The sequence below is a fragment of the Copadichromis virginalis genome, linkage group LG19 (genome assembly GCF_057382275.1).
Source record: "Copadichromis virginalis isolate Kocher_CV1m ecotype Utaka linkage group LG19, C_Virginalis_male_GT1.1, whole genome shotgun sequence".
NCBI classification, from domain to species: domain Eukaryota; kingdom Metazoa; phylum Chordata; class Actinopteri; order Cichliformes; family Cichlidae; genus Copadichromis; species Copadichromis virginalis.
Genome location: NC_140636.1, coordinates 6,357,553 through 6,367,300, shown reverse-complemented (window position 1 = coordinate 6,367,300; position 9,748 = coordinate 6,357,553). Strand labels below are relative to the sequence as shown.

Sequence of the window (9,748 nt, the reverse complement as noted above, 5' to 3'; positions counted from 1 at the left end):
ACAACCCTCTCACTGTTATTCATTCAGTTAATTTCAGTTTTATTTATACAGCAGCAGTCACCTCCAGGGGCTTAGGCCTATATTGTACAGAAATATTAGAGAGAAAACCCCAACAATCTGCTGCTGTGAGGCCCCATGAGCAGCACTTGGGTCAGGAAGAGAACGCTCTTCAGACTCAGGAAAGCACACCCATCTGCTGCAACCAGTGAAGAGAAGGAGGACAGAAGACATAAAAGCCTAAGAATAGTTTTCATTTTAACATGGTTGTTCCTGTGGTGGTCCTCGTTGGGTGCTCTGCAGGGCCTCTGGATTTCTGGGGCCCGGGTCTCCTCCATGCATGCCTCATGACCTGGGGGGCAGGGATATGGCTCCCCATACCCACTATTAGACACTTTCATGGAGAAATCTTATGATCATAAGTGCGCTCACACACACACAGGTACTCCGAGACAAACACTCTCTTGGTTGGCTGCTGCCTCTAAATCACAGGTGTCAAACTGCAGGCCTTGAGGGCCGGTGTCCCTCAGGTTTTAGATGTGTCCTTGATCCAACACAGCTGATTTAAATGGCTAAATGACCTCCTCAACATGTCTTTAAGTTCTCCAGAGGCCTGGTAATGAACTGATCACTTGATTCAGGTGTGTTGACCCAGAGTGAGATCTAAAACCTGCAGGACACCGGCCCTCGAGGCCTGGAGTTTGACACCCCTGCTCTAAATGGTCCCTTTGGGTGGTGTTCGCGTTCTCTGCAGTAGAATATCACTTCCTGTTCCAACACACAGTGATGTGTTTGTATAGCTTATCTGCGTAGCAATTTAATTAAAAGCTTAAAGGTGACTTCTTATTCAATACCCCAATTACTTACCTGGATGACTGAGCATGCATCAAGACGTTCTTGATGCAACCCTAAAGCAGGAGTAGGTTGAGACTGTGAATATAAATTAGTGAGTACACAGAGTGACGATTACACTATGCATCAAGACGTTCTTAGTGAGTACACTCTGTGTACTCACTAATTTATATTCACAGTCTCAACCTACTCCTGCTTTAGGGTTTCGCTAGCTTAGCTTATCTCATAACCCACTTGCTAGCAGCCTCCTTTAGCAATACTGATACTTGTAATAAATGTAGCATATTTTCACCTCCTGAGGCCAGGATCACAGAATAGCCTTGAAAAACCCGTAGCCAGCCAGGGACCTGTTGTAGCCGGTGCAGCCAAAGGTAGCGTAGGCCCCGCTAGCTGTCCCCTGGCAGACTGTCCTGAGCAGCCGTGGAAACAGGATGGCTCTTCATGTGTCTAACTGCTTTTCCCCACTCAGCGACACGCCCGCCGGGGATCAAACTCTGGTAACTGGCGATTCTGTTCTGAGACGTGAGGTTAGAGACACCAGAAACCATAGTCAGTTGTCTTCCAGAGCAGGCGACATTGAGGGAAATTTAAAACTGCTGGCTAAAAGTAAATATAAATTCAGTAAAATTATAGTTCACATCAGCAGTAATGACACCCGGTTACACCAGTCGGAGGTCAATAAAATCAATATTGAATTGCTGTGTAACTTTGCCAAAACATTTTTCTCTGGACCCCTCCCCAGTCAGACCAGGAACGACATGTTTAGCCACATGTTCTCCTTAAATTGCTATCCATGAAGCCAGATAACACACATCCATTAGTGAAACTGCAGGAATGCCTTAAAGACATACAGACCTGGATGCCTCTAATTCTCTGCTTTTAAATTCAGATCAAACTGAGGTTATTGTACTGAAGGGTCTGCAGCCTAGGCCTATTAGAAGGAAAATTAGAGGTTATCCAGGTGTTAAGATCAGCCATTTCTCTGCAGATGATCAGTTAGCTATATGACAACGACTCTTTCAAGAATTTTTGAGACAAAAGGAATTTTTTGAGACTGGCCCATAATTAGCCAGGTGAGGTAAATAATTGTTAACGATGACCAGCTTAAAGGCGGTGGTACGTAGTTGATTATTAGAGGTAGGTTGATCACATTTCAGATTGAAGCATTAATTAATGGCAGGACTTCTCTGAGCAGTCTTTGAAGGAATGGGGTCTAAAAGACACGTTGATGCTTTGGAGGAAGTAATTATAGAAGTTAGCTCAGAAAGAACCTTGGAGAGAAAGACGCTACATAAACATCAAAAGCACTGAAAGTAGCTGTTTGTAATAACATGTTGTACACATCAGGAGACGTCAACGGAAGCCGTCCTACAGAGAGCAGATCTAAACATTATTTTTTATTCTTATCACTTTATTGTTATTGCACTAGGAATAAATAATAAGGGAAGTATTCTGAATCAGATGCAAACTTGTGGCCATAGTATAGGCCAGCTCGCACCGGCAGCTGTCGGAGGAAGAGGTCAGTGAAGAGGAATCCACCGTCATCTGTTCCTAGCAAGGACAGCGTGCTCTCCATGATCTGGAGAGTGGTACCACCACCCAGGCCCGAGAGAGAGAGGAGTTTCTCGGCCTGCTCTGCGTGGGAGAAGGAGTGGTGCTGCAGCAGCAGCGCCTTGAGAGCGGTGCATTTCCTTCTTTCATTTGGTGGAGGGATCCCAGAGCAGGGTCATCACACAGTGGGTGAGCAGCGGATCCAGCAAGGTCACCACATGATGGCATTTTGTGTAGTCGGCTGAAATGCCACAAAGAGCAAACGGAGCTCCAACGTGCACGAACCGCGAAGGAGGGTCGTGAAGCCAAAAATCCAGCAGCTTAACTGCCACAGAAAACTAAACAGCAGTGACGTTTGTAGGGTTACTGAAGTTGGGCCAGCTGGTATATAATGATGTGCTGCATGGTGGCTGGCTGCACAGCTATGGTTAGCATAACAGTGAAGCTGGAGGATGAACGCTAACTTTTTGCACTCGATAAAAGTTAACGTGAAGGTTCCTGATGGTTAGAGACAAATGCAGTCGCATGGCAGGATGCTGTAAAAGGACCAAACTTCAGCCAGGAGAACAACTGAGATAATCCATCCACAATACGAGGTTAGTCATTCATATACTGCTGCATGGGCTGGGCATAGTGATAATAAAAAACGAGAGAGGACAACAATGATCACTGTTTTTAGCGGCTTGTTCAGATTAAATAGAACAAGATACAAAACATTAAAACATGTTAAAAACAAAACACCTTAATAAACAGAGTAATTTGGAAGCAGGATTCATCAGGTCATCACTTAAAGATTGGAGCTGTGAATGTTGTAATGCAGTACAGATGTTATTATTATCACCGTCACATCCTGTTTATGACAGTTAAAATAAATAACATTCACATAAGGAATAAAATTGTCTCATGTAAACTGTATGTGGTGTTAAATATTACTGTTCTTTAATGTCGGTCATAAGGCTGGTACTTCAAGAGCCATATATTTTATGAGGTGTTACTCATTGTGAAAAATTTGAGAACCGCTGCATTAGTTCATAAGGATTAACACGTGTGTCACACTGAGACCGCAGGTCCTTTAACTCTCCAGCAGAGGGCAGATGAAACAAGCTTGTGTAAGGAAGAGGACTGCCTTTCTAGTATTGTGCAGCACTTTAGGAACACTTTTGCACTTTATTAAAAGCACTTTAACTAGCACTTTATTTAGCATCGCACTTTAGGTATAGATTTTCACATTAATAACATTTGCACACAAGAGGTTTAATTATTTATTGAGTATTTTAATAATTAGCAAGTAGCCTTTTTCCAGGTCCTCCAGCTGCTCCACATTAAGAAATGTTGTGGTTGTCTGTGAGGAGGAAAGAATTAAAGAATTAAAGTAACGTGTGTGCAAAGAGGTAAAGGTGGTGCAAAGAATTGGTTGAGATGTTGAGATGTGATTGCTCGCCTGTCTTTCCTGTGTGCTCTCCAGGGTGCAAATGTTTGTCTGTTTAGTCCTTAACAGCTGAGAGTATTTAAGGCTGCCAGCTGTTATTGGATGTGAGTGAGTGTTGTGCTTATATTGTCTGTTTTACCCTTTTATTATTTGTTATCTTATGTGCAGCACTTTGTGATTCTGTCTAGAAAGGTGCTATATAAACAAAATTTTATTTATTTATTTATTTAAGAAAGCTCGACATGCAAGTAACTGCCTTAGAGCTATACAGGCAAATAAATGCCTCTTGTTTCCGCCATACTGTGTCTTGGTCTTCCTCACTGTAAATCCAGCCGTTACAGCAAGCTATTGTAACGCTCTCACTCCGGCCTAGTGATTTTCAGACTTTTCCCTAGCATACCCTATGGAAGAGGATTAGGGCCACCGAAAAAAAAGTGGGTCTTTTTTTCTGACTTTTGTCTCAGAATTCTGGAAAAGAAGAAAAAAAGACCCACTTTTTTTTTACCCTCTTCCGTAATATCCTCCGTTAGAAACTGAACAGAATTCATACACACTGACGCCACAATTTTATTTATCTAGGAAAGGAGATTAATAAAGACACTTGGAGAAATAAACTTATCAGCAGTGTTTTTTGGCTTGTTTTTGGTTTTCCCTGTACCATATCATGACATCAAGCATTACATTTTTTTACAGCATTTAACAGCATATTTGTATCCTGATCATCTGCTGAAACCCTGCAATGGCTCCATGCACCCAGTTTGACAACCAGCCAAGCTCATCTCCTTTACATGTTACTTTCAAACGTCCCTCATTACTGATGGATATTTCTCACATCCAGATGAATAGTATCAGCCTTCTGGGATTTGTCTTACCTGGAAAACCCAAGACTGAGAGTTGTCTAAAATGAAGCAAACTGTAGAACTTTCTTCGGTGTTAATTACAGGCTAATGTAGTATCTGCAGTTTGGAGTGAGTTTGACTTTATGTTGTGTAACATGGCAAATGGTCTGGTTCTTATATGGCACTTTTCTAATCTAAGCACTCAAAGCGCTGAACGACTAATTCTAAACTGACTTCCAGACTCTGATGGATGCATCGGAGAGCAACATGGGATTAGGATCTTGCCCAAGGATATTTGGCATGCAGACTGGTGGAGCCTGGGATCGAACCGCTAACCTTCTGGTTAGTAGCTGACTTAGTCTACCGCCTGAACTACAGCCACCTAAAAGGTGTATGGTTACCTAAGTCAAAAGAATAATTTTACTGTAACTCAATACAATAGAATATGCAAAGCTTAGCAATGTTGAGCAAATGAAAGAAAGCAGTCATATTTGTTTAATATGTGCATTGAAGGTCATATCATGGAAAAACAGCTGTTTACTACCTTGCACAGTGCAATCAGTTTTCCTGCTAGAAATTTCACAGTTCCTGTTAGAGCCAATAACCAAAGTAAAAAAAACTAAAATTGATCCCATTCAGTAGCACTTAACAGGTCAGTTCCCCTACCCTGGAAAACTAGCTCATGATCCTCATGCAGTCACTACAGTAACACTACAGTAACACTACCCCTTGGAGATCCCTAAGGACATTTATTGTCTTTTTCATTTTTAGTTTTAAACCATCTTCACTGTGTTGAGTGGATTAAAGCCAAATTTGTCAAAGAATGTTTTTTTTACTTATTTTTTTTAATTGTGGTGTCAATTCATTAAATCAGCCTAAAATGGCTAAGTTACAGCAATCCATCCACATTAGTCCCTTTGGACAAAAATGTCCACATTGAAACCCATTATAAACGCTATTTTTCACGCCAGAAAATTTACGGTCAAATCGATCGTCAGGTTTCAAGCTTAGGTTTTGTTTTGGACTACAGGCCTTAGAGTTGTAATTTTTTTATTTGTCCACCGGGTGGCGCCCTTGCTCCACATGTGACGCCTGCTGGAACATACACATGTTTGTGTATGTTCTCCAGCGGCCTGCTCGAGACAGATACCCGGAAAAGGCACACTAATTTCCCGCGTAGCACAGCAGGTTGGCCCGCTGCTCGTTCCGGAACATTTTCTGCCCTTAGGTTCGTTTGATTTTTTTTTTTTTTTTTTTAATCAACAGGAAATGACGTATTTGTTTTCACGTGGTAGCGGAAGTGTGTGCTGCAGACACGGGAACCGAACCATATGCTCCGGCGCTGCGCGAAACACACCCGCGGCAGAGGCACTCCTCCCCGGGGGAGCAGGAGCAGCAGCGCCGCCTGGGGACATTTTTGGCTTCTGGAAAAAAAATTAAAACCGGATCGAAATTAATGTTCGTGCCAATCTTTTGTCCATCTAAAGGCCTAATTATAATAACAATAAAATATTACTTCAAATGTTTTTTTTGGAAAATATTTTATGTTTTATGTTTTATGTTTTTGGGGCAAAAAAAGCAGTGGGCTCATGTGACGAAACCGGGATATAAAGGGTTAAAATCCGCGAAATGTAATTAAAACTTGACATGAATATTTCAGGGAGAAGTAGTTTTAAAAGACTGACCAATTTAAAGTGAAAAAAAAAATTAATATTTAATATTTTTATTGCACTTTTTGGGCGTGGTCGATAGTGTGCATTTTATGAAATGCGCTCCTGGAAAAAAAATAAAAGGCGATCGAAATGACTCTTGGTGCCAATCTTTAGTCCATCTAAAGGCCTAATTATAATAACAATCAAATATTACTTCAAATGTTTTTTTTTTAAATATTGAGTTTTTTTGTTTTTGGGGGCTAAAAAAACAGGGCGCTCATGAAGTAAAACTGGGATTTAAAGGGTTAAAACAACGAAAATATAATTAAAACTTTATATGAATATTTCAGGGAGAAGTAGTTTTAAAAGACTGACCAATTTAAAGTGGAAAAAAATATTAATATATAATATTTTTATTGCACTTTTTGGGGAATGGACATTTATGTCCATTAGGGATCAAGGTGGATGTCTTTTTTAGGGATCTCCAAGGGCTACAGTAACACTACAGTAACACTACAGTAACACTACAGTAACACTCTCAGTCTCAACACTTATTAGTCTTAATAAAGGTTTACAGCTGTCACACACTGCCTTAGAATAGTTTTGGTACACTGATGTATTAACCAACCAATATACCTTTCTAGAGCTAGGCCTAATAAACACACACACACACACACACACACACATGTGTGAACTTCAACTGTGATGAGAGTCCCGTCACGGTTAATGTTGTTTCTTCAGTGCTTTTCCTTCTGACGTTTGGAGGGCGAAAGGAAAGAGCCAACATCCGTGATCGTATCTGACAAATGAGATAAGAGTGATTTCCTCAGGGTAACTCTGACAATTAGTGGATGGACATAAAAGGTCTTACAAGCTGATTACGCATGGATAACCCAATTTAGAGCAACTAGAGCAAGTGATAGGGAGGGTCATACTGGAAGGTTGTTAAAATGTTTTGATTGCTCCCTCCCTGTGACCACTCTGACTTGGGTTATACCAGTTCCTGTCTTCAGTCTTGTGATCTTTTTTAGGTGAAATTTGTGGTCAGAATGAGCAAAGATTATTTTGTGCTTTAAATGATTTCTCTGAAAGGTTCTTTTTTCAGGGTGGAATGATCGCACAGCACACACGTTTATTGACTTTGAAAAGAAAAACTGGGTAAACAAGTTTGAATTTCATTTGGATTTCTCTAATCTACACAACTTTTTAGGATCACAGTGGGCATCTGGTGTTTTTCCACTGCCTTCCTGTGTTTACTTGTGGAGCCCTGGTTCCTCACCTACCATACTCACCTGTCATCCACTGACAACAGTCAGCAAGTCTGTATTTAAGACCAGCGCAGTCATCTATTCTCTGCCAGTTTGTCACCCATCTCACTTACCTCACTTAAGTCACTGCTTCACTCCCCTGCAGCTCAGTTACCTGGACGCTGGTCTCTTTGGCATGTCTCTGTAACCCACTCCTCAGAATCAAAACTGTTCACCGCTTTAATCTGCCTGTCCTCCTGCCTCCTCTGTATTATCAGGAAAACCAGGTTGGAACCACATTCCCAGACACTCCCTCAGTTGCCCTCCCCAGAGCCTCACGGCCTCCACCTGCAAAATGAGTGTTCTTCTCGATTCCTTGCATTAACTCCAAACTTCAGAACCTAATAAAGTCCTGATCAAAAGTTTAAGAGTACTTGAAAAATGGTAAAAAAAATAAATAAATAAATAAAATCATATTTTGCATGGTTGGATCTTAACGAGGTTCCAAGTCGAGCTTCAACATGCAACAAGAAGACTGCCGTGTCCCCACCTCTGTCTGCCCCCACGCTTCTGGGGGCATTGCTGCAGCTTCCCACCCTCATTATCAAGCACATTTGTGACAGAAACACAGGCATTTTCATAGTCACACACTCAAACAATATAGGACGAATAAAAACTAAAAAAGGACTGGTCATTGGCATGGTCTGGACTTCCCGTAGTTTACGATAAACTCCCTGTTCTTTGAGGTGTTGAGCTGTAGGAGGCTCCTCTGGCTCCAGACAAAGTCGCTCACCAGATTTCTGTTCTCATCGTCTCTGCCATTCCTAACACACCCCATGATGCCTGTGTCATCTGCAAATTTCTGACACATCACTGAGCAGAAGTCTGAAGTGTATAAGGTGAAGAGAAGAGGGGCCAGCACCGTGACCCGAGGTGCACCAGTGCTGCTGATATCCTGCAGCCTGATATAGTGGGGTCTTTCCGTGAGATGGCTGCCGATCCAGGTAGCCTCTCCTCCACGTGTCCTGTAGTGCCACCTGCAGGCACTGCTTCACCTACCGCTGACTTGATAATTGACCTGTCCTTTATTCTGAAGGTCACCTTCTTCCTGTTGAGGACACCCTTCACCACCTGTAGTTTTTATTAGAAAAACATGCTGCTGGATCCACTGATAAGGACAATGAAGGGATCGCCGGCTGTCTGACTGACTACATGAATATCTGTGTGGATGAGGTCTCCTCTGTCAGCGGATTCAAAGCAGTCTGTCTGCATTTCCCGACACAGTGTGGTGAAGCAGAGGGGTGTACTGTAGCTAAACAACGTTATGGTCTGCCTTTCAGAGTGGGGGTAGAGGTGTGACTCCGTATGCATCCCTTACATTAGCATGCAGTAGATCAGTTGTCCTGTTATTCCTAGTGGACAGTTCACAAACTGGTGGAAGCAGGCAAAGTGGAGTCCAGTGAGACGTGATTAAAATCCCTACAGATAATGAAAAGTGCCTCTGAGTACTGTCTGCAGCCACAGGCAGCATCTGCATCATTAATTATTCAAGAACTGTTTTGGACTACATTTTGAAAAAAGCAAACTGAGTCTAACTAATTAAGGTTGAGTCTGTCATCGTCAGCATCTACATGGATGTTAACATCAATCAGCAGAGCTGTTTTATAGTTGCTGTGTGGGACGCTCGAGGGCACAGAAATAGGAAAGTGAATGGATGCAAGCGCCTTGAGGCCACTGTTGTTGTGATTTGGCGCAATATAAATAAAATTGAATTGAAAAAATGCACATAGAATGATGATTTAATTGGTTCTTTAAGCGTATTAAAAGGGCTTATATAAGTTAATATATAATCCTGGACTCCCTTGTGGGGACTATATCGTCCTCCTGGGGGGATCGTGTGATCTAGGCTGTGATTGGGAGAAACAGCCTCCACAGTCTAAACTAACGTGTTTTATTGTTGGACTCCTTTAAAGGAAACAAGTTACAATTTTTACATTGCAAAATTGAAGTAATTAACTTTCATCCATTGCCTACTGAGAAAAGAACGTAATGAGAGTACGACTGCACTACCAGATAAACACTTCTCATTTCTCATATTTGTTTTTGTTACTAAGCTGTGTACATACTGGCAGCACTTCACTCATCGAACATTGCTTTGTAGTCGATGTCTCGTGGCCATTC

General features: G+C 41.9%; 1 pseudogene; it reads left to right on the top strand.

Moving 5' to 3' along the window:
* The first annotated feature begins 135 nt into the window (after window positions 1–135).
* On the top strand, window positions 136–4,131 carry LOC146685414 (uncharacterized; annotated as a pseudogene).
* The last annotated feature ends 5,617 nt before the right edge of the window (window positions 4,132–9,748 follow it).